The sequence below is a fragment of the Apis mellifera genome, linkage group LG12, assembly GCF_003254395.2.
Source record: "Apis mellifera strain DH4 linkage group LG12, Amel_HAv3.1, whole genome shotgun sequence".
In the NCBI taxonomy this organism is placed as follows: domain Eukaryota; kingdom Metazoa; phylum Arthropoda; class Insecta; order Hymenoptera; family Apidae; genus Apis; species Apis mellifera.
The window spans coordinates 196,572-220,908 of NC_037649.1; the positions used below are offsets into that span (position 1 = coordinate 196,572).

The following is a 24,337-nucleotide window of genomic DNA, read 5'->3' on the forward strand; positions in this document are numbered from 1 at the left end:
CTTCTCCCCCCTGGTCCGTCCCTTCTCTCACTTCGAACGTAATATTTCCGCCTATTCCCGTTTCCACGCGTTCGCGATCCGAGCTCGGTGTATATAAGCGCGAGTCCATTTTCCACGTCTCTCTCGAAAGTAATACGAGATCCTCCTCTCCCCTCTCCTCTCGCCTCTCGCGGCACGCACCCTATTTATTTCCGTGCGAATACCAAGAGGCGGAAATAATGATTTTAATAATACCGGAAACCCGGCGCGAGCGAGCGAGGATTTTCCTCGATTACATCGGGGCCCATTGTTTCAAAAAAAGGAACCTGGCGCGCCCGTTTTCAACATATGAGAACCATTAAATAAAATTTCACCGCGTCTGGCTCGCGAGGCGGAATAAAAAGCGTTCCCGTCCATCGGGACGATCCATTTCCATTTTCCAACCTTTCCAATACTAAAATGCGTTTTATTCTCCATTGGAATTCCACTGATTTGTTTCACCCAAAAGTATTCGAGCCGCATATTTAATTATTCGCTCGGATTGCTTGTAACGCCATTTTCAATGTATTCACCTTCCATTATATATATATATATATATATATATATATATATATATATATATATATTTTTTTTTTACATCAGTAATATTCATTTCCCAATGGCGGACACGGTAAATTGTTGATCCGTTAGTAATTCGATCTTTATTAAAATACCGGCCGTTAACATCGGGATAAAAAATTTATCCCATCTACGAATTTGATTGCTCGAACGAATTATTTCCCATACACGCGCGTCATTTTTATTTTTATTTTTTTTTTTCTTCTTCTTCTTCCCCCTGCTCGTAAAATATATTTACTCGCCGTCGACGAGGTTTTTTTTCTTTCTTTCTTCTTTTTTCTTTTTTTTTTTACCATCCTTGTTCTCTCGCCATATTTTCGAGAGGTATAAATAGACGCTTTCGACCTTATTCCCTCCCATTCGTCATATGGCTACGTTTTGATGAAAGTTTAGGGAATTGTATACTGGTTCTCGTAAACTGGAGCCTCTTAGGGTTAAGCAAACCTCGCGTTTTCCACTTAGTAGGACAGGTCATATGGCAGAATTCCCACGAGTTACTCTTTTACGTCACACGCCTCGTTTCTCTTTCTTCCCTCGTTCCTCCGCTCGCTTATTTAACGGAATAATACGTCCCACGCGTTTTTTCCCTCAACCACCTCCTCCCATTATCGCCACTCCTTCTCGTAAACACCGCCACTTTTCCTTGAATTACGAATTCACTTGGCCGGTTCGATGGAAATGATCCAATTACGTTAATTGGATATACATCGCGCGTATTTTCTCCTATTTGCAACGTAACGTGACTCTAAAAACCGGTTAGATCCGTTCCGATTTTTATTAGTGAGAGAGAGAAGGAGAGAGAAATAGATGAAAAGTTGCAAGGACGGTGCCCTGTTTCCGGATACGGAGATGATGTCTCGGACCGAAGGGTATAAGAGCAACGGTAGGGAGGCAGGATGGGTTTGAGGTGGGAGAGGAAGTTGCTGGACCATGTCGACTGGTTCCCAAGCCAGCCGAAGTGGACCTATCGACTCGAAACGAGTGTGCTCGACGTTAAAATCCCGGTCGCTGCTCCCGTTTCTCAGCAGCCTCTCTCTCTCTCTCTCTCTCTCTCTCCCCTCTCTATCACCCCGCCTCCTTCCATCGTCATCGCTCTCTTGCTCTCCCCCCATCCCGCCCTCGTGCCCGACCTCCCCCCTCTGCACCGATCCTCTGCCTGTCTTTCTCTCTAGTCCCGTTCATTCGTCCGTTCGTTTGTATTGGACGTAAACGATGCAATGGGTGGACACGGTCCGGCAAATCCGAAATCCCCTTTTCCTCCGATATAAAGCTTTACCCTCTCCTCTTTCTCCTCCTCCTCCTTCTCCTCCTCTTCTCCTCTTTTTCGGCCTCGTCCTTCCGTTGAGCAGCGCGACTTCGCGCCAATACTTTCTGCGAACAAACCAGCCGGCACAAGTGAAATCGACTTGTAGTATTTTCAAGGATCCGGACGAATCACTCGGAAATCGAACGTTCGAATATTGGCATTGCGTTTTATTATCGTTTTTTCCGTTTTTCTTTTTTTTTTTTTTTAATCCATTCCACCCCGTTCGTTCTAACCGGCCATTATCAATTATGGCTCGATGATTATCGGATGGGGAGGAAGGAAGGAAGGAAGGAAGGTAGGGAGAGAGAGAGAGAGAAAGAGGAGGAGATCAAGGATTTGAAGCGAGTAACGTTTAGCCATTTTCAAGCACGATACGATTGATCGTGCCAGAAATGGGATAAAGCGTCATTTGTTGTTGAACAATTACAGTTTCGTATCGAAGACTTATTATACTATTACGAAAACGTTTATCGGAAATGTAAATGAAACGTGTGCTTGAATCGGTAGTGAGGAACGTCATTAAGCGAGAAATTTGCGTATCGTTGATTACTCCGTGATTAATTACCGAGAAAGTTGGGGCTGGAAATACGGGGCCGAGAGAGAGAGAGAGAGAGAGAGAGAGAGAGAGAGAGAGAGAGAGAGAGAGAGCACGAATAATATTTTGTACCGGAGGAAAGTAGGGTAAAGCTTGGGTACCTAAAATATTCTTCGTACTGACAAAAAGTAAGGGCGCAAAAAGAACATTGAACAGCGGTGCGAGTCTTAGATGGTACTCGTGTAATCATGAAAATGCGAAAAACTTTTCGTTTAAAAAAAAAAAAAAAAATTATTTTAAATCGTCGAAGAAGGGAAGGTTTGTAAATTGCAAGGTTCGTGGATTTTTTTCCAAGGTTAATTAAACGTTAAACATTACACGCTTGCCATCGTTAAAATTAATTAAAAAAATAATAATTATTTGATAGGCTTTACCCTATACTTCCTCCATATATATGTTGAACGTTAAAAAGATAATCAAAACGTGTATTCTGAGATGAATTTAGATAATGGCGAGACGAGATAGTCGATAGGGATGACGTGATTCAGCACGGAAGTGACAATATTATTCTGTTTCAGGGTGTGACGGGCGACCGGCTGGCCGGGGGCGCCGCACACCTCCTCCATCTCTTCTTCTTCTTGCCACGACCACAACACACAATGTAACAACAACTACCACTACTACTAGAGTCGTCCGCGTGAACCACGTTCTCAATGTACTCGATGTGGTACGTCACCATACCCCTACTCGGTGTCTCTGAAAGATATGCCATCCTTATTAAGTTTTAACGTGTTTCACTTTTTTACGTTGTCGTTGCCTCACAGTTAGTGTTTCCTCAGTGTTTTTCTTTTAACGAGAAACTCGGTGTCACCAGAGAGAACCAACATACAAAATCATTACGCCCTCGTTGTGCGTACATGCGACGCACGTGTGGCGAAAAGAGTGTGCGCTGCGATCGGGAGCCGAGACACGAGCATTAAATTAAACTATCAAGTAAAACGTTATTCGTTTCGATACGAAGCTTTCGTAGCTCGGTTTATAATTAACCTATTCTTCCATTACCTGACAACTACACGCCTCGTATAAAAACAAATTTTCGTTCGCGGTATATATTCATTCCCCTTGATTAAACCGCCCCGTCGAATTTCAGTTTTCATGCAAATCGAGCTTCAATTAAATCAAACAATTTCACAGTTGTTTAACTATTTTTTTTTTTTTTAAAGTTATCCTCCTGGTGTTTCATACGTGTTATCCCGGCTATTGGTTTTTCCTTTTCTTCTTCTTTTTTTTTTTTGATTATTTAAAAGAAAGATTGGCAGATCCGTTTCGCGATACCGCGAATCGGGATACGAGATAAATTTTGCACTTTTGGAAGCAGTGGCATTCTTCGCGCACACGTACGTATAAATACACCAATCAACATATTATGTATATATTCTATATTCTATATCTATATATGATATATATATTCGCTGAGTTCCGTTACAATGTGACTTGTGGTTGGTTTAGTTTCGTTGGTTTATCGGTGTTCGATGTTGGCTGCTATTGTTGGTTGTTAGGTGTTTAGTGGTCACTCTGTGTTGGTGCTCACCCTATCGACTCCTTCCTTGTACCCGCAACCCCGACAACCTGCACTCCCTTTCTCCGACAACCCGAATCTCCCAAACTTGATGTTAGAAGTTACAATGTCAAGCTTGTCTCCTGCCACGAGCAATCTTATTCGCCAACGGAAAGATCCGGCAGCGATTATTAACGGTGTACCAAATGTACGGTAAGATTTCTTTTTTTTTTTTTTTTTTTTGGACAATCTGTTATTCCAGACAGCATGTTGTTGTTACCGATAAAGAAAGAAGGGAAAAAACTAACAAGGGGAATTTTTAACACTGTAAAGGTTCTTTATCTGTTCAAAATCTTGCAGGTTTGTAAAGTATTCGAAGTAAAAGTGTTAGGCTGATTTTGTTTTTCGCTGTAAAATGTATACAGTCAGTTTTTTTCAGAAAGAAGAGCATAACTCGGCTTGAAAATTATAATAAAGTACGAAAGAATCGTAAAAGAAAAGCGAACCAACTTTTAGAGTGATTCTTTTTAATCTGAAGAATTCTCTAAGCGAGTGTAAAAATTTATTAATTTGGCGTTGGTCTCTTACAAATCTGCAAGTTTAACGATGATAAGGTAGAATTTGTGGGGTATCGATGTTCCCTTGTGAGCAAATGTCGCATGATGAAAATCCCTGGTTTAATCAAGAAGGAGCATCTCATTTATGTAAATGTTTACTAATCGACTATTCTGATTCGTTGATGATATTCGTTGATGACATTTCGATAAGAGATTCTTTCTTTAAGCTATATATAGAACGTCAATGGAGTGTTTACACGATGGTAAAGCATGTTTCGTGGTCTGTGAACGTTTCATTTTTTTTTTTTTTTTTTTAGTCTCCTTTACCAAAATTGTGAAACTAATTTGCAATTATAACGCAGAAATTAATTATTAAACGATACAGGTTTTAATCATATCCTTTTCGAACAAAAAAAAAATACATGTATATATTTTTCTCAGATAATTAAATGTACGCACCGTGTATGGAAAAATTAATATTCCTATATTTATATTTCCTTTTTTACAGTTTTAAGAATGAATTCACTTGAATCGATAAACCATCCGTTTATTATATAAAGGAATTCGTGGGAACGCGTACGAATGTATAGAAAATTGATATAGAAACCGAAGGAAAGGCACGTTTCGCTTCGTTGTGGAATTTAAATATTTTTGAAGAATGGATACGAAGCCCAATGATTTTTATGCAGCGCGCGTAAAGGTCTCCCTTACGGAATACCGTTTCTAGACCAGGAAGGCGTTACTGAAAAATGGCCGGTATTTGATTAGCGAGTGGTGGCGGATCGTTTGTATTTCATCGGATCGAATCGAAATTTATTTTTAAGAATTTTTTCCCCCAATGGAACGGGATTGGGGATGCAACGGGAATATCTTTTAATTACGATGAAAAATATTCTTACCGTTCGGGATAACGGTTAATTATCGAGTGAAATCCATGAATCGATGAGCATGTGCAAACGGGCACAATTTATTCCTGCCTATTTGCGCGATAAATATTGATACTAGAATTTCTTTTTTTTTCTTTTTTTTTTTTTTTTTTCAACCGAGCTCGCTAATTAAGTTTCGTGGGCAGCGATAGGTTGTTATCACGCTTTTAATGGGTTTGGAAAACGATCGCTGTTTACGATCCAGCAAGGGGGGGAAATCTGTGGTCAAAGAGCTTGAATTCTTAATAAGAACCGACCGAAAAAACGGAAAATACTCTGCTCATTTACTACGCTTTAGGTAAAACAATTACGCGAGTGGACAATGAAAAAAAAAAAAAAAAAAAGAGAGAGAATTTTTAACTCGACGAAAAATTCTTCGATTATTTCGAATATCGAAATTTACATATTTATCGAAGAACGTTTATATAATGAAAATCATTATAGATCGAGTAAAAATTTTTCTTCGACTCGTGTCTTTTCTCGATTTAAAAAAAAAATGAACAATCACAAGAATTAACAATGATTAAAAATATCAATCTACGTTCAATTGTTTAATAGAAAACCAGACTCGACGAGATTCAGAAAAAATCGTTCACATCCTACCTACGTGACTTCTGCTCCACATCACTTATACGTGCATTTAAGTCTAATCGTGTAAAACCATAATCTCGATCCACGTTCCAATTCCATTTGAAGTGTCGAGCGACATTTTACCCTATAGAACGGTGGTGGGATGGGAAGAAAGGACGTGGAGAAGGGAAAGAGAGGGCGTCATGCTGCTCAAGAACGTTTTCGATGTATGTGAAAGAAAGAAAGTGTGGACCGAAGGAACATTTATTTGCTGGCAGGAATCCTCCGCAGTTTTTCAACCAGACCATGCGGAGTTTTGCAAAAGGCAATTCGATTTCAAGCCCATTCGGACAATATTAAAAGGTAATTGGATTTCGACCTGGCTAGTTGTTGCCAGTGTGCAACTCGCTCGATCCCAGACTGGCAACGGGGATGGGGGACAGAGTAAATGGTGTAAGGGGTGTCGGGATTGGTAGAAAGAGGAAGATAAAAGTAGGGAGCCTGTACGCGTGTTCGCAGACCAGAATAATGGATAGTCGTTAAATTTAATTGGCACATAATTATCGGGAGTTCCGGCACCAAGCAGATCGTTGCACGCCACCGATCCCCGTAATCCCGTTACCTTGGCTTAATATCGAGAAATATAAAAACCACTGTCCATTTTACAATATATCGTCCATCATCGAACAGTGAAAAACTCTATTTTCGTAAATCAAACCTGGATTGATCTAATCAATCCTGTGTGACTCTTATACAAATATAAAGAAATACAGATAAAGTCTTCATTAGCAGCTATCGCTTAAATTCGCAATGGAACTTTGACTTTTTTGCGTGAAAAGCTCGAGAAAAAACTTTAGTATCAGAGAACGGTCAGGATATACATATAAAGGAAAGTATAGCATTGAAATCACTTTTCGATATCTCGATCGGTTATCGAGATAGGAGTGTTAAAAGTTTCCATAGTATTTAAAAATCGTTTTTCCAAGAATCGCGTCTCTCAGTTAGTTTAGAATAGGTAAAGATAGGTCAGTGCAAACAAGTGATTGAAAATCATTATTTTCTTTGCATCATGATATCTCAGGAATCGGAAATTATATAAATATAAATGAAAAAGCATTTTAAAGGGCAAGATTCCGCGCTTCCAATGATCTTTCATCCATTGGCCGAAAGTTATTATCTTCGGTTTAGTTATAACGGCCTAAAATTTTTCCAATTTTAATAGAATTTCTAAGGTGTGTTGAGCGATACGAAATGAGAGGTCTAAATGCGCGACAAAAATAGTCATAATAAATGAATAAAAATTCATTGAATGGAAGTCACTATCTTCAAAGTTATAAATTTTTCCTAATTTTAACAGGAGAATTTAACGGAGATTCTATAGTACATAAGTCAGTGAGAAGCAAGCGAGAAGGATGAAGGTAAAAGATTAAAAAGTATCCTTCTCTTTATACGATAATATCTTAGGATCAAGAAGTCGTATCAAGATAAGCAAGAAAGCATTTTAAAGAACAAGTTTCTGTGCTTTTAATGATGGTCCATTTGTATAAAAGTCTATTTTTGGAATTATAGCACTTTAAAAACTTAATTTCAATAAAGTTTAATCAAATTTTAAGATAAATTACACGCGACAGATACATACATTCCTAAAAATAAAAATATTTTAAATTTCGAGTATTCTGCTCGACGCGCGTACATAAAGTTGCAAACGGTGTGTAATACTTGATCTCACTTTCGTCTTCCGAGGAAACGTGAGGCTTTTTTGGCGAGAAAGAATCTGAATAATACATCTGATCACGCGACAACCAGCAAGCAACAAGACCGAGGGAAAAAAAGGCATTAAGGGAAGATGAAGTTAGAAAAAGAAAAAAGAAAGATGTAAGAGAGTAGAAATCTATGAATGCGGAAATATCTTTAGAAACTTTTTATTTATTCCTGCAAAGGACGAAAACACGGAGTGGAAGGGGCGTGCTCGTCTGAATAACGCGTGTATGATCGGATCGGTAAATTAATTTATGAATCAATTAGGAGAGCCGCGTTTAGATAGAGTTTATCGGCCGCGTTCGTAGCAACAGAGGAGCTCGACGCGGTTAACGGCGAGGGTAAGCGTGTGATACGGTATACGCGATACAACTACGATATCGGGGTGGACCGATAAATAAGCGGGCCGATACCATCTTTCATTTCGATAATTATTATTCGGCACGGTGTTAATTAATTAAACACACGGAGAAGCGGTACTGGTTACTGGGGGTAAACCAGGCAGGCGTGCTCAACTCGGAATGGAGTGCTCGAATAGACGACGCTGGCGCGCGCATAGTCACGATCGCACCAGGTGATAACTCCTCGGGCTCTCCGGCTAATTACCGGATGAAAGAGCTATCTGGCGACTGTCGTCAAAGCCTCTGGTGAAACCTGGTAAATGCACCTGCCGCGCCATTGTGATATTTTAACGCGGGTGTACGCAGCGGTTTGCACGGCAACTCGGCTTTTTGATGTATCTAATTTTCATTCCGGTTCCGGCATTTTCGGTTCCGGCAACCGTGCACGCGCGCCTACGTGATCACGAATGGGCTCGTTTTAACGACATTGCCAAATATTCGTCGCGGAAACGGGCGCGGAACTCGTGAAAAACGGGACGTCGTCGCTGCGCCCCACCCCCCTCAGCCACCCTATTTAACCTTTTTTATTATCGTTCCTACGGTTTACACGGTTTCGCCGAGACACCGTATATTTATGTTCCTCGATTCTTCCTCGATGGGTAAATAAAGTAGTCAACGACCTCGAGTCGAATAGAGGCGAGCTCGAATTAAAAAAAAAAAAGAAAAAAAGGAGGAGGAGGGAAAGAAAATAATCCACCGTATCGAGGGAATATTAGATTTCATAATCAGTTCCCAGAATTTGTTTTTTGGATAAGAGAAATCGAGGATTACAATGATATCGAGATACCATATCTCACTGGGAATATGGATCCTGTCCGGATAAATGGACGATGGAGAATTTACCGCGGTACGTTCTTTCGGATAATAAAACGTTCAAATTATCTTTCGTATCTACGGGGGAATTCTCGTTTCCCCGTGCAGCCGAAGCATACGTGACATCGGCGAGAAGTAAATGTCAGGATCACGAAAGTCCAAGCAATTCGGACGGGAGCCAACCGAGAGAGAGGGGCCGGTATAATTTATTAATTTAATGCGTGCCTTTTTGGGTCACGATCGTATCTGGGTGAGAGGGCGTTGGCATTTTTCCCAAGCGACAGGAAAAAATAATATCTCTCTTTTTCTACGTGCCGTGTCTCGCGGAGATGTACGATCAGGAGATGTAACGCCGGGCCCTGTTATACATGGTTAACGGTCGAAAAACAAGTAAATAACAACTGTAATCATGTGTTGCCGAGTGACTAAGATTCTCCGTTCGAAACATTTTCGAATTCCAACGATTCTAACCTATAAATATCACTGCAATATATTCAACGAAACTGTGAAAATATCGTGGAAAAGAGCGAAATGGAAAGGAACGAAATACATATATATGTACATAAAAAGGGAAGAAAGTCGAAGCACAAGGTTGTACTCTCGGGTAACGCTTTTATTCAATTTACTCGCTCCTTGCCACCGATCCTCTCTCTCTCTTTCTCTCTCGCGTATATTTGCCAGGATTTGATTTACGCATAAAATATTCACCTTGCCCGAGATTTCGTTAGAGTTTCGAAGTTCGGGGAACGCGCAGCCGCCGCCAGCTGCTACTGCTACCGCCACTGCTACTGGTGCAATGCAAACAGCCGAAGAAGAGAGAGGGTCCAAGTAAAAGTAACTAGAGGAACGAAAGTGTACGTTAAGGGTTCGAGAGAACGGTAAGAAAAACGAAGGGAGAAAGAGGAAGGGAGAGAGAGAGGGAGAAATAAGTTCGCGAAAGATTGGAACAATAGAAAAGCAGGGTGACTTTTACGGGAGGATTCCGTGCAGGAGGAGAGGACTTGAGGTGCCTACGGTAGGAAACTTTGCGAAAAAAAGGAGGGGGAACAAAGAAATAGGAACGAACGAGAGGCGCTGAAGAAATTTCGTGACCTCGGTGATACCTCCCTTTTTAATCCCTTTTCTTTTGCTAATCCCGTCTCTTCTCTCATTCCCCTCCGTTGCCTCGCTCCTTCCTTCAATTCGATAAATTTGGAGAGAAACTTTTTTACACCAATCGATATCCGAGGGACGAGCTCGAAGGATAGTCGAGCTCAAGTTCAAGATGCGCTTGATAATAACTTTATACCCTACTTCCACTTTTCCAACTGTATCATTTGTGTTCCTATCTTTGGTAAAGATACATTTTCTAACTTGATTAAATTTATTTTCCATTTACTTTTGTTATTTTTTAAATTGAAATTTACCTATTATATCTTTTGTAAAAAAAAATTATAAATAATGTACAGATTAATTAATAATTACAAATTGCGGATTGGTAATTTCAACGAATTGGTCGAATAATTCACGTTTGAATTGCTCGAAAGCAAGTATGGAAAGATATATCTGTATACTCCGGTCACATCGGTTCGCATAAAGCGAAACTTTCGTTTATATCGGGGCGCTAGAGCGAAGTGCGAAGACTTTTAGAGGAAAAATGGAAAAACGATATCGGGATAAATTCCAACGGGATACCAACCCTCCGTGATTCCATGTTAACCATTATGCGTGGACTTTCTCCTCGTCGTGCTTATATCCGCAGTTTCGCTGTTGCGTGGAAGTTAGAGTCGGAAGATCGGGGAATTTATCCACATCGCTACTCCTTCCGTCCGAAAACTTATCCCGGGATGGCAGGATATGGGGCAGAGGGGACGCGTACACGTGACCATGGCAATATGTTCGATGGCAGGACCGTTAGCTCGCCCTATTGGTTCCGAAGGACCCAAGCTCGAGCTGCTCTCTATTCCATTTATTCCGTATACATAATACATCGTTTTGCGAGCAACCAGGCCCCATTTGGATTCCTGTCGAGCATGTAGGTATTCTTATTTCTACGCTCGATTTAACAGGCTGCGATGGAAACAGCATTTTCGCTGACCTACCTAATCTTATCTATTAGGTCTCGTCCTTTGTCTCGCTCGTTAATCTTTGTCTTTATAGGGCACGAACTGTTTATACATTTATACACGTACACCCATGAAATCGATGATACGATTGTGTCGAGAAAGTATTGAAATATAGAAGGACACGAATCGTAATCACTTTGTATCGCGTTGATATAATACTCTAATTAACGCGAAAGCTATTACAATCATTCCCCTGCGTTTTCTTCCCCCCGCGATACAGTTTTTAGTGAATATTACTCATCTACGATTACGATCTCTAGATTTCTTGGGGTGTTTAAAAACTGGATTTATGGGAGCAAAAATTCGAGGCAAGGATAAAAGGATTGTAAAGGCAACTATGACAATCCCGATGCATTACCACTGTCGCATTAGGAAAATGTATAAATGGGATATAAAGTGTCCTTACTTTTTCTTCGAAATTCTTTCTTCCACTTTTGAATCGTCGACGAGCAGAAGGAATATTAAAAACTTTTGCGAGCGTTCCAAAGAATGCCACTTGCCTCGAACGAGTCCCAACTTTGATAATTATTGTAACATCGGCCTATGCAACTTGCAAATCCGTGTTTGCATAGTTTAGAAATAAATGCATCGTTGCAAACGAGATAATCTTTGATCTCTTTTACCGAGCACGATATTCTGAAAAAAGATAACATTTAACTCTCTGTTAACTCTGAAACAATTGCAAATTTTTCGATTTTCCTTCGGAGCGGAAGTTGGATGGTGCCTTTTTCCCTTTTTTTTTTTTTTTTTTTCATTGGAAAAGCTGCTTTTCCTCGAACGATCGCCGACCCATCACTTCTGACAGACGTAATACGCATTTGAATCGGGCTCGCATATGAATATGAATGGAATCGGGAGGGGGGAGGTCGAAAGAGGGTTTAACTCGATGAAATCCATGGCTGCCAGTGTACCAGCCGTCTCTCATACAGGTGCTCTATCGAGTACGTGTCCCGATAATGCGCGGCCCCGAAATATAATCCTCGTCGCGGTGGCGCGCGACGAAAGCTTCGAAAATCGCGCATAGCTTACCCCGGCCTGCTATTTCATGGTACAGGAACAGGCTTTGGACCGCCATAGGGAGGACGCACAGGCGGATCCCGGTGAATGGGTTGCCGACGACGCCGCTATATCGCGGATGCAACGCGTAATTACTTTATACGTTTATGGCGACGGCCCTTTCGTCGGGCCCCTTTTGTCGGGCGTACCGTGTGATTTATCGAGGTAAACCCTCGCCCCACCACCCTCTTTGCCGCCTGCAACCACCCCGGGAATTTCTAAAGCCCGCCACCGCCACCGTTCACCGCCCGAATTTGTAACCGATCCTCGTTAATCCTCGTGTTTTAAACACCTCGCGATCTTTCTTCTCTCGTCGAGAAAGATTATTCCTCTTCCGATTCGCTATCGATGGGCGAAAATGTTTTCCAATGATTAGTAAACGTCATCGACCGGCTCGAAATGTAAACGGAGACGTAAATGGGTTGAAATGCATACTCGTGCGCGCGTGTGTGTTCTCGAGTGTTTGCGCTTGCAGATTTTCAATGGTCAAAGCAAACAAAATTCAGGTCAACGTTTAAAGAGTTATAAAGTTATTTTCGCCCGAACGAATCCGATCATCAGCCTAGATAGTTTTCCCAGCTTCTTGACTCGATTCCATCGGACGAATTTTTTTTTCAATACCGAAAAATCAACCATTTTTTGAAAATGGTAATTTTTTCCATTGGGATTAATTTCTGACGTATCGAATGATATTTTTAACCTGTCCAAACCGTTAATGGACGCCGTAAAGGCGAGCGACGAAGGAAAAAGGGAAGAGCAGTCGGGTAACGAGCAGAATAATCGATAAGCATCGGGATTCTGAATCGGAAATCTGGTGCGCTATCCCAGTCTCGTGATTCTCGCTTCTCTCCTATGGTATATTAATATTTGACACACATCATTCGGTTTTACTGCCGGGTATAAATGCGTCGGTTAGGTTGGCGCGTGCATCGTGAATCACCGGAAATGCGATTCGTCCGGGATAGATCGATAGATGGTGGATACGTAAGCGGTCAGAGGAGGACTGGCAATACATATGCATCATTTTCGTCACTATGAAAACCATTTTGAACGATCACTATCCCATAGTTGTGTGCGATTATACTTGATAGTTCGTCACGATGATAATGTATATAGTAATAGCTATTGCATATATTGAATCGATAAATACTTGATATTTGGCTGTCGATGATTTTGTGATAAACGTGGACAAACTTTTTTCTCCCATTGGATTTCGCGATAGAAACTTTAACACAACTTGTGGACAGACTTTGAAATAGGGGAGAGATTAAATAGGAAACGGAGTACGTACTTGAAGTTTGTCAAGTTTTGGAACAAAAAACGATCGAATAATAACTCGACATTTTTTCAAGTTTATAAGAAATATTTCTAGGATTGTTCGATAATTTTTAGAAACATTTCGATTATTAATCCGGAATTAATGTTAATTTTTTTTATCCCACTAATGTTCGTTAGGAATTTAATTAAGGACTATTTCTTTGAATAGAGAGGATATTCTAGGAAAATTAAGTAGCGGATGTTGCCGCAAGCAATCGCGTTCAATTCAAGAAAATAATTAATTCTCTTTGTTAGCAGCGTGTCTGTCGGGAATCATGAAGCACATGGTTATGACAGCTGGTTTCCATCGGAATTCTCTAGTTTTGTACCTCAGAACTTTCTTCGACGATTTCATCAGGTGCGCTATATAATTTTCCTATCGTTTTCCTCCCTTTCGCCTCTTCCAACTCTTAGCATTCGATGATATTATTCGCAGTTAAATCGTCGTGTCGTCGTTTCTTTTCCAATTCTCTTCTTTTTTTTTTCTTTTTTTTTATATATATAATTACAATAGCTCCTTTACAAATTGCCCGACCGAATAAACGATAAGATTATTAATAGGCGCCTGCGTTTTTTTTTTTTTTTCGTCTCTTCTTACTTTCCGATATTATCGTTGGAAAAAGAGGAAGAGGAGAAACCACGGTCGGTTCGGTAATTGTAGCAGATGAGACAGCGAACACTTTTGCCAACGGCAATCGACAAAATTTCCTGCACTTGAAATGCTTTTCTCCACCGAATAATTGCAGAACCATTCAATGAGATAATATTATTTTACGAATTTAACCAAACACTCGCACCGCTCCTCCTCGTTATTACAATTAAAATCATAACGTAGAACCACGAAGCTGAATGAGACCCGTGTTTTATTCACTTTACTTTTTGAATACGGTTTATTTCTTAAGGAAATTGTTGCAATTGAGAATCTGTTGGGTTTGTCAACCTTTCTCGGCCATGGGATATCGTTTTAACTCGTTAATTCGCTCAAGATTTATTATTCATTTTGCCAAATTGGAGATTCAATTTTTTCCCATTGTATCGTCGTTTCATTCTTTCATCTTTCGAATAAAGAAAGATTCGTAATGAATCTCGTCTTTCTTTTTAATAGATTTAAATTTTCTGTAACGAAATATATATATATATATATTGTACATCTTTACGATATCTGTAATCATATTGGAGAGAAACTATATATATATATATATATATATATATATATATATATATATATATATATATATGTCGAAGTTTTAAAGCATACAACTTCATCTTTTCTTCTTTGTGCAATAATATCGAAACATCTTATTTCTTGCAATTCCTCCTCCATCTGCATTTATGTTATCTTTGCAGTTTCTGATCTAGAATCTTCATCAGAATTGCGAGTACTCTTCTTTAATAGGGGGGAGGGAAGTTTCCTTTGAAGCGAAACGTTGCAAGAAAGAGAGATATGGTAGCTCTTTGATGAGTAGCGGAGAAAGGAAAGGTGGTATTTCGAGTTGTTCCGATACGTTCGATGTCGCAAAGATTGCAAAGGGAAAGATTCAGAGGCTGATGACCTCTCTGTCTTGGCTAGCTTTGATGATAGATTACGCTACGTTAACGGATAATTTCCAATTTTATCTCTACACCAAAAATAATTCTTAAGACTTATTCTTAATCTTTTCCATTCTCCTGAGAATTATCTTTCTTAAACATTTCCTTCAAATAATTATGACGCACGAGTAAATATTTCGACGACTGCTGGAGTCTTTTTGCGGAATAGTTCAATTCCGCAATAGTCAAGTATTTTTAATATATTTAATTTTGGAAACACGATAATTCTTCCTTCGAAAGGGACAATTGCTCCTCTAGTATATCCGAGGCATTAGGGTTCCGTAGTAGTTTTGACCAGAAATGCGGAATAGGTTGCGTATGAGATGAGATTCAGGTGGAAGAGAAAGCGATGCGAGCGAGATGGAGGGAGGGTGCGAGCAGAGGATGTTGAAGAGGGAATTTCGGGGGACGCGGAGAAGTGGATAGGTACGGACTGGCCATGTAAAGCGGAATGAATCTCGCAGCCGCACGTGGCTTGGCCACGATCCACGCTATCCAGACCACTCCTCGCGTTGTGCAAGCTTTTTATGTCGGGAATTTAAATTAGATACAACCACTCTCCATCCACAACCACTGAAACTCGCGCCGCGCCTACCGAATCACCCCGGAGATACTCCTTTATTTCACGGCACTTTATTCCACCCCTGCTGCTAGCCTTAGCATTTAAACGAGTATCGACTGCCTGTATCAGCCTGTTGAAAAAATACTCTTCTCGAATTATAAAAAAAGAAAAAAAAAAAGAAGGAAACGCTGGTTACCAATAATTTTTCAACGTGTAATTTCTACGAAGGAAAAATCGATACAATTTTTACTCGATTTTATTTCTCGTTCGTAGTAGATGAATACAGGACCGACACCTTGTTCGATTCGATCGAAAGAAATCGATGGAGGGAAGCAGTCGAGATGAAGTTTCCTCGAGCCGTGTGTTTAAGTAGCAATAAGCCGGGGCGAGATCAGGCGCGGCGTTCGTCCCGATTTGTTGGATACCGGTCGAATTCAATACGGTGCGAGATATCGAAGGTGCCTATCGCGAGGTGTAGGTTTGGCCAGAGGCGTGCCAAAATGTGATTGCGGCAACATTGCGTCACCGCCACTGGTCCCGGGGTATCTTTGGAGGCTCGTCGTTGGAGAGGACGAAGTAGGATTCTCCTCCTTTCGAAAGCGTCGTTAGGGGCCTCTGGCACAAGGCCAATCACATCGACTAGCTACTGTGTATGTTTCACCCGGCACACTGTCTACCTCTCTCTCTTTCTCTTCCACTCTTTCGTCGCTCGGTCTCGCTCGCTGGGTCTACTCCACACGGGGGCACGGGAGAGAGGAATCGGCCAAGGGGATTCTCGTTTCTTGTTTGCACCTATCGCGCCCGCCCGACTACGGACTTTGTCTTTCTCCCCTCCGAAATATCGATATGGCCAATATATCGGAATATGACCAGGACATTGTATATGAGTCCGTACGAGCTAAAGTGATCGTTTCGATTTTCTACTTTTCACCGGAGGAGGAAGGAAATTACTCGCGGCCGTTCTATTCCTGGTAAATTTCGAACCGACCTAAATGATAGCTTTGGTAAGACCACGTTGCAACGTACGCGAGATCTATTAACTCTCTGTATCGGTGTATCGAGATTAGCCGTAATCGTGTTTGGAATGAATCGATAAGCATCTAGACACGAATCGTATCGAGAAAGCGATATAGAATATAAATTTTGGATTCGTATCTGGATTTGTAGCTAGTTTGTTTCATCGCTTCTTTTTTTTTTTTTTACGATACATTGTCGAAAGAAAGATACACAGAGTAACGAGATTTTTCTTTCGGAGAGAAAAACTAATAAAAAAAAAAAAAAAAGAAAAAAATAATTTCTATAACAAAGAGAAACAAAATAATTCGTTTAGGAAAGAATGCTTTTTTTAAAACCAACTTTGAAACTAAAAATAATAACGAAAAATCTATTCGCTTTAAATTCTGAATTTTGAAACGAATAGTTTTCATTTCTCGATACCCGCAAAATATTAATTCAAACTAGGAAAATATTCGTGCATGATAAAAAAAAAAAAAAAGAAAAAAGAAAGAAAACAATCACTATCTATCGAAGGAATATCTGAAATTCTTTTCTAGCATCTAGAAACACGAGGTTAACGGTACACCCTCCCCTCCCTCCACCCCTCGATGAAGTAAATGCTAACATCTACTTTACATCCGGCACGATTCACAGAGTTTGCCACCTGCGATTCCAGCTCGCGAGCCAAAGAGGGTGGAAAGAGATAGAATGGGTGAACTCGAATTAGAAGTGGAGTTTGAGGGAACGAGTGGAGTTAGTTAGTATGCTAATCCCAAAGTGGAAACACTTAAATTCATTACACAAACTACTAATTACAAGGATAATGAGCTATCGCTAATCGCCGAAAGAATTACACACCCTTGCTCCTCGGTTAAAAGAGATTTGAAACGCGGAATTCGCATGAACACGGTCATAGAAGAAATTGATCTATTCGCGGGTGTGAAAGAACGACCGTGCGGAGGAGGGGGAGGGAGAGGAGGGGAGGATCTTTTGCATTCAACCAAGGACGATCTTCAGCTAGTCACGTTTTCGGGCCACGGGTTGGGAATTATATCAAAAAGCGATTTTGATCATTGACATTCAACGGGGGACGGTGGTACGTGAGTTCCGGTGTAGTTGTGCAAAAGTTTAACGTATTAATTACGGAAAGTTCCACCAACCCCGTTTCTTTTCTCAGCGGCTTCTGCCGGGGCTCCCTTTCCTTTTTCCCCCTCGCCTCCTTCGTCTTCGTCGTCGACGGGCCGTATCGCATTACTTAATGCCAGTGCCGGCACGAGCTACTAGCTTTTAACGAGGTGAAACGTTTGACGCCTCGTAAAAGGCCGGCCAGCCTAGCTTTTCTTTCAATTTCTCTCAAAGAAGCCCCTTCGACGTTTACGACACCGAATTATACCGATTGGGAGGTGATTTTAATCACCGTGAAATTTCCAACCTGACTATCCCCTTCCAACACCTTTACCTTTCCAATGGATTTCATTCATTCGTAATCGAGACTTGAATATTTCTAACGAAGTATCAATTACAATGATGATAAAATATTGTAAATGGATAATTTAGTTTAAAAAAAAGAAAACATTGATTGAACAAGAAAATTTGCAAACGTTGCTCAGACATATTAACGTTACGAGACATATAAAGTTTATTCGTTCATTCCTTTGAGAAAGCTATTGTCAAATATCTGTACGATATATCTGAAACATTTAGCTCGTGTTAATTCCATCGCGAGAACAACTTTATCCGTAGAGATAGCGTTGGTGCGCTTGGATCCATTTCGAGATACACACGCGGGCGAATAAATAGTTGATTGAGACTAAGAGGTCCCATAGTGGATGCATTTCTGCATCGAGTAGGATCCGCACTTGGACTGACCGGTTGGACCTAGCGTAACTTCGCCATAGTCCACGAGGGGAACAGAGATGAGGATGTAGGGAATAGCGGTAGCAGGGGACGTGACTGGCCTGCCAGGGGTGGCATTACGCCTAGACGAGCCCGGATCAGCGATACGGCGCCAATCCCTAACCAGTCTCGACCCCCCGGAGCACGTATATATCGTTACACTCATGACGCCATGCGCCATGCAACTGAGTCTATCTTCTCTATCCGTCTACGATATCGTATATATATATATATACATATACGTTGGCTGCGAAAATTTTCTCCTCAAAGAAAAGTCTTGCATGTCTGATACTTTCTTTCTTCTATTTTTCATTGAAATTTACGATACGAACTTTTAACATTCATTTATATGTTAATTTATATATATTTTTTTGTAGCAAGTACGTGAGATACTATAATTTTCTACGCGATGCAACGTCGTTTGAAAACTTGTTAATGAAAATACACGATTTTCCACAGTTTCGATTCGATTTAATAATGTATCGCATTATTCGTTAATCTGTTATTAATTTACGATAATCTAGTTTCAATCTATATTATAATGATACGGGAATGAAATATGTGAAAACAAAGAGAGAGATAGAGAGAGAGAGAGAGAGAGAGAGAGAGAGGGATGATTAAAGTAATAACGTGGTTTCGGGACATCAAAGAATATTATCTATTCTTTTTTATTAGTGATTCAGGTAAAATTATAGCGCGGAGTATTAATCTCGTTGGTGATAAGTAATTTTGTAAAATCGATCGACCTCTTGAAAATTTATTCCTATGGATAAATTCGTCTCCATGGATAATATATTTTATAATATTGATAACGATCATTTATCATTTCTAAATTTAAATTTGTTCGGAATTCGTTTTCCTCTTACTTATTATTCGTTGATTCATTGATAAGAAATATTCCCTTTTAGGAATATTTACGGATTTATTATTACTTTTTAGTGATATATATTCATATTAGACGAAACATATTTTGTTACTCATATAAATTACATAGAGGAATTGGAATTATTATTCTTTTAATATCTATAGCAACTGCATTCATAGGATATACTGAGGTGCAACAGTAATTAATCTTTTATCAGCAATTCCTTACATTGGTGATACAATTGTATTATGAATTTGAGGAGGATTTTCAATTAATCAACGCTATTTTAAATCGATTCTTCTCCTTACATTTCATTTTACCATTAGTAAATCTGTTTATGGTAATTCTTCACTTATTTTCTCTATACTTAACAGAATCATCAAATCCTTTAGGGTCAAATTTTAATAACTTACAAAATTTCATTCCATATCCATATTTCTCAATTAAGATCTTTTAGGATTTTATATTATTCTATTCATTTTTATATTTATTAACTTTCAATTTCCTTATTATCTTGATAATTTTAAAATTGCAAACCCAATAAATACACCAACTTATATTAAAATGAATGATATTTTCTATTTGCATATTCAATTTTACGTGCAATTCCAAACAAATTAGGATTTTTCGATCCGAAAAAAGAAAAAATCGATAATCTAATGATCGATTCAAATTTTCCCTTCAAACTTGATCTACAAATGTTTCCGAAATAAAGAATCCAGTAATTTGCCGTTCGCTCCGCTCGCGACACAAAGCGGCGGGTTAACCTTTGCTACGTGTAAAGGCGTCGTTTACATGCAAACAGCGTAGAGCCGAGTAACCGGGCCCGTAAAGAAGCAGCGCAAGATACGCCGTCCAATGGCAATTTCGATCTCGTAGATAGGGAGTTACAGCGCGCGGGCTGTAATTACTCCCGCGCTACCTCCCTTATACCTCGGTATCATGTGTGCCTACATGGAAATGCCCGGGACTTGAAAGTTCACCTGATTTCCCAGATAGCGTATACGAACCTGTTTGCTTGATTCGTACGTAGCCAGGGTGTCGCGGTTGCCGGCGATATATTGTTTTCACACGCCACCACCGAACGCCCAACCTGGAAACCTTCATCCACCATTTTGCAATTAAGCGCGCGATTAGAGACTTTCTAACCTTGGCTTGGATTTATCCGGCCGGGATAATTTAATCGTTCGATATCGAGCCGTGATATTTTTCGCTTTCTGAAATCGCCATAGACCAAAACCCGCCATATTGGAATGCTATTAAAGTTTGGCTAAAAGTTGGAGAAAGAGCGCGGTAACGCCGGAGATGGTTAAAATACTCGAAGCCGCCGACACGAACGTCGGGAAAGCAGAACTTAGCCGAGTCAACGTTGGAAAGTTTAACCGAGTGCGCTGGTTCCTGGTGTTTGACGAGGCATTTCACGAAGAAAGTACTTTTGCTGACTTTGTTAATAACCCGTAACTCGGTTTCCACATCGAAAATTGTGTACATTTATCGCCCATGCATCGAGTTTAACATCTTAATTGACAGTTTAGAACAGTTCGTTATATCCGAATTTTCGTGTATCAATCGTGATTTTTCCCATTTTTCTTTATCCGTTCTCTCTCTCTCTCTCTTTCTCTCTCTTCTCGAACTCAAATGTGTATTTCGGGTTATAAGCAATGAATATGCAGCGGTTACGTCGAGGCGGATGCAAAGGGCACGGCCCTAGTTGGGTTAACGAAACACGGTATAACGGTGTAAAACATAATTATCAACGGGAAGAGCAAGACGTAGTGGGTTGCATTATTCATAGCACGGTTAGTCCGCTTTTAGAATGCTACGGTGTACTCGCAAAATTACAGGCTTACGACTCCATTCTGATAAGGTGATACCCTCGCGATGGATGCAAAGAGAAGTTTCGCTCTCATACACCAGATAATAAATACATAACGTGATAATCGTTTCCATTTGCTTCGATGAACGTATAATCGATCGCGCGTTTTCATCCAGCTTTTTCGTCATTCTATACCAATAATAATATATCATTTTTTTTTTTTTAAGATAAAATATGATTTATTTTAAAAGTTTTCAATCGAAATTGTTCAAGTATCGTTTAAAAATTATATTAATATTTTATGTTCCCTAATTGGACTAATTAAATTACAAAATTTCATTATTAAAATATAAATTGATGAATACATTTTATGTATATTTTTTTGTATTAGCAATTTCAAATTTAATAATATTCTACTTAATACTTTTTAGTGATTGAATTAAATTCTTCGTATATCGATCAATTTTAATAAAAAATAAAGAAACTTTGGAATTATTTTTGCAATGAAAATAAATATTATACAATGAAGAAACTTGTAAATCGTAAACTCGTATAACAACAGGATTATACCTCTTCTACCCCAAAAAATTTGAACGCTCGCAAACATTCATTCGCGTAATCACATTTAGAGATTTATACAAAGATTACACTATATTATATGGGATGAATTGGTCGAAAAAACCCTGCCTCGTTCGATCCGGTACTTAATACCTATCGTAGCGTAGATATCACTAACGAGAATCGCGATGGCGCTCGGAGCCGTCTAGCGGCATGATCGGTACTATCAATCGGCGAGTGTACCGATCGTGATGGCTTTCATACGACAGCACGGAGTAAAGTTTGATCGCGATCACCAATAACGAGAATTAACGACAACTAGTAATATCACGTTAGAATCGCAATATGTATTTTTATCGTCTTTTTATCGTCTTTTTGTAATTGATTCAAAGGAAAAAAAAAAAAATAGGTTATTCCTACGACGAAGAATAATTTTATCTTGATTAATACAGAAAATTAGAAATTGCAGATTTATATCCTCTTTTTATTAAAGATACGAGAAGATGAAGTGAAAGATTGGCAAAAGATTTTAACGCGAAAGAAAGTGAAAACGGATTTTAAAACAATAAATTTTACATTAAAATGGAAAGTATTCGGAATTAATAGTAGTATTTGGAATTAACGTTGAAAATTACTCTAGAAGGAAATTCATCAATCACCGGAGTTCAAGATAATCGTAAAGTTGTAATTCAAGTGGTTAATTACAGTTCACAACGAGTAGAAATATGTTACGAAGAAGATTGATCGTTGGAACATCGAATGGTTGAAATTGAAGATAAAAATTTTATCCGAACAACAATCTTTAAACTATTGTATATTGATAAAAGGAAAAAAGAAGTTTGTTATTAAAAAAATATACGCGGCGAATTCAAATGAACGTTCATTAGCACGGAATAACAAATAAGGAAAATGTCACACCGTAATTAATAGACGCCAGAGAGTGTAATTTACAGTTTAATTAGCGAAGTAACAAAGGAATAAGATAGCACAAAGGTCTTCGTGTACGTGGAAGGGCTATATCTTGCGTGTTGCGAATCACAAGTCGGATAAGCCAATAGCCCGAGAGAACATAACGTTGTGCAGTGGCGATGGTTCGTGTGTTTTAGAAGATTAGTTGCCGAAGGGAGAGGAATAAGAGGGTTCGAGTTGTTCTTACCACGAGAGAGAGATAATGAGGCCGTGCTGTCAGTCCGCTGGATAACATAATACTTTGACTTGTTTACACTATCCTGTTCCAACCGAACGTTTATACCGCGTTTCGTCTTCGCGTTAATTAATACGGCAAATGTAAAGGAAAGAGAGCCCGGGGTGATGGAAGGGAGAGGAAAAGGGGGTTAAAATAGCAGAGAGCGCGAGAGAGGGAGAAAGTGCCGAATGCGCAAAATTGATATTGAACGTCTCAACAATCTAATGGAGCTTTCACGGATCGAGTTCGACCTATTGACGCTATAATGTAAACTTCCGAGCGAATGGAATTCGTTCTCCAAATTTAATTGTTCATGGTATAAAGCATACGAAGTTATATGAAAAGTACATAAGGGAGGCGTTAAAATATTAACACTTTGTCCATAGGAAAATTAATTTATTATTCTTTATTTATTCTCATTGCTCAAATATATATAATTATATTGCCAAAATATTTGGAAGATTATCCTTTATTTCAGAATAATTGAAAGTGAATAGAAATAATAATTGAAACTGCTGCGTTAAATATCATCCACGGCAGGGAGAGTAGAAAAACCTTTCACCACGATAATAAAACACGATTAAATTGAAACAAAATGGAGCGAGCGAAGAAAGTACAATACCGAAGAAGGTTAAATTCAACGTCACCGACTGTACAAATAATACGAGCTCCACGAAGAAAAGTATCTTTTACAACTTCCATTTATGCGGCCGAGATTTCAGCGTAATTACATTAACCCAAAGAAAACTGTGAAAAGCAAGAGCGAGAGACTCGCGTCCTTTATTTTAAGATACTCAAGGATTCGGGATGGAAGATGACGAAGCTTTATCACCAGCCCCCCCCCCCCCCTTCCCTCCGAATCACTGATGCGTTCGCCACCTCTCCACCTATTATCCGATATCACCTAATCGTCTATTTCCATTGTTCCCTTAACCGCGGTCGAGTTCCGTTTCAAGAGACACATCATACTTGCTAGTGAGCTGCGTTGTTCCCCGCACGGATAAGCTGTTAACCGCAGAACCAGGCCATTGTTCGGTAATGAAGACTGATGACAGGATGTTAGCGTTGAGCCGAATGAGCCCTGCCCTGCGACAAGAAACCGCCGTTGGTTTATTAGACGTCATTCCCGATAAACCCCTACTCTTTGTTTCAATGTCGTGACGAACGATCCGCGACGCAACGGATTAATGAACTTGTGTCATCCCTACGCCACGTTGACGGAACGTTGCCGATGACAGAGGCTCGCAAATCACACCCCCCTCTTCCTTTTTTCTCTTTTTTTTCTTCCTCTCTCTCTTTCTCTCTCTCTAATATTGCACGCGTTAAAAAAAATCTGGTTGGATCATTCTCATGAAATAATAGGCGTTCA

General features: G+C 39.7%; 1 protein-coding gene across 17 annotated transcripts in view; it reads left to right on the forward strand.

The window, feature by feature from the left end:
* The window catches only part of LOC410353 (CUGBP Elav-like family member 4), a 530,632-nt gene that overhangs the window by 150,351 nt on the left and 355,944 nt on the right, over positions 1-24,337 (forward strand). For 2 of the 17 annotated variants that reach the window (XM_016915463.2, XM_016915459.2), the window contains exon 2: positions 3,017-3,165. The exons of the other annotated variants lie outside the window; for them this stretch is intronic. The gene's annotated coding sequence lies outside the window, so the exon portion shown is untranslated. The remainder of the gene's footprint in view (positions 1-3,016; positions 3,166-24,337) is intronic. 17 annotated transcript variants of the gene reach the window in all.